Source organism: Silene latifolia, chromosome Y (assembly GCF_048544455.1).
Source record: "Silene latifolia isolate original U9 population chromosome Y, ASM4854445v1, whole genome shotgun sequence".
In the NCBI taxonomy this organism is placed as follows: Eukaryota; Viridiplantae; Streptophyta; class Magnoliopsida; order Caryophyllales; family Caryophyllaceae; genus Silene; species Silene latifolia.
Window position 1 is genome coordinate 234993147 of NC_133538.1, and position 1598 is coordinate 234994744.

The 1598-nt window shown below is 43.5% G+C and overlaps 1 non-coding gene across 1 annotated transcript; it reads right to left on the reverse strand.

Moving 5' to 3' along the window:
- Positions 1-676: 676 nt before the first annotated feature.
- LOC141635382 (small nucleolar RNA R71) lies at positions 677-787 on the reverse strand. The gene has a single exon (XR_012540075.1). It is a non-coding gene; the product is annotated as a small nucleolar RNA R71 (small nucleolar RNA).
- Between the last annotated feature and the right edge of the window lie 811 nt (positions 788-1598).

Sequence of the window (1598 nt, forward strand, 5' to 3'; positions counted from 1 at the left end):
TAGACTAAAATAAGCAAATAGAATTGATCTTGTCTCTCTGTGGTTCGACCCGTACTATCACTAGCTATAGTTTTAGTTTGGAATTATAAATTTAATTTTGATACAAAACGACGGTATCAAATTTTGGCGCCGTTGCCTGGGAGACGGTGTAATTCTGTTTGCTTTATTTTTAGTTTATTTTTCTTGTCTCAAGGAACTTTGGTTCCTTGAGGCCGTTGCTTACCTTTGCTTCTAGTTTTGCTTTTGCACAGTTAGAAGACAGGTTTTTGAGAGGAAGGCTTGAGTACTCTCAGTTCTGCGAATATGGCTACAATATATGATAATTTTCAGCCAAAGGAACACCATCTTCCAAAGGGGCACCAGTTACCTACCCCTACTACGGGTAACTTCGAATTTCGTTCCACTTATATCGATTTAGTGGAGCGAAATCAGTTTACTGGTCTACCAGATGAGGATCCCTTGAAGCATATGGAAATTTTCACGACTCTCTGCATTTCCATACCTATACCAGCTGGGGTGACTCAGGATGAAGTAAAGGGGTTGATGTTCTTATACTCCTTGAAAGATTCGGCGCGAGATTGGTACCGCTACTTTGATAGGGTAGCAGCTGGAGTCACGGATTGGACATCTCTAGCATTAGCCTTCTACAAGAAGTACTTCCCGCTTTCAAAGACTGATGCCTTGAGGAGTAAAATTACAAATTTCAGGCAAGAAGAAGCGATGAGGGCTTTTGTGAAGCATGGGGACGTTTCAAAGGTTTGGTCCGAGCTGTCCCTCACCATGGCTTCCAGCAGTGGTATCTTTGCAACTTATTCTACAATGCTTTATATGATGATTACAAGGTCATTCTGGACGCAGCTGCGAATGGTAGGTTCCAAAACAATACCGGTCAGAATAGAGGTTGGAACACTATTGAGGAGATGACGGTCCATAGAGCTGAGTTTGGGAGTTCACGTGGGAATTCACGGAAGCAAAGTGATGAAATGAGTACCGTTGTGACACTAATTACTTCTATTACTGCCCGTCTCGAGAAGCTCGAGGCCTCTGAAGCTTCCAAGGACAGAGTTGAAATTCCTGTCCATAATTCAGATGAGGCCGTGGAGTTGAGAGAAATGGTCCAAACTCTTCTAGTTCAAGTGGCGAATATAGAAGCAGCCGGGATTGAGTCCTCAAAGAATTTTGTGAAGCAGTTGGAGAATATAGAGGCTAAGCAAGTTGCCAATTCTTCGAGTAAATGTGAAGGGCCAATTGAAACGATTAACGCCATTAATCTCAAAAGTGGCCTCTCTTATGAAGGTCCCGACAAGCCAAGAGGAGACTCGGAAAATGATGAAGAGGCTAGTTTAATTTCTGGTGCAAAAACGAGCTCAACTGCCAGTACTTCTAGTCGATCGACCAGTACTATCATTTGATCGACTGAAGCGTCAAATAAAAAAGTTTCTGATCAGAAACTATTCACACCCAGCATAAGCAGTCGATCGACCAACAATGTCAGTCGATCAACTGAGATTCCTGACGAAGAGGGTTCTGTCCAGGAACTGTTCACGCCCAGCCAGTTTGGTCGATCGACCGGGATCCCAGTGCAGGATGCAAATCCG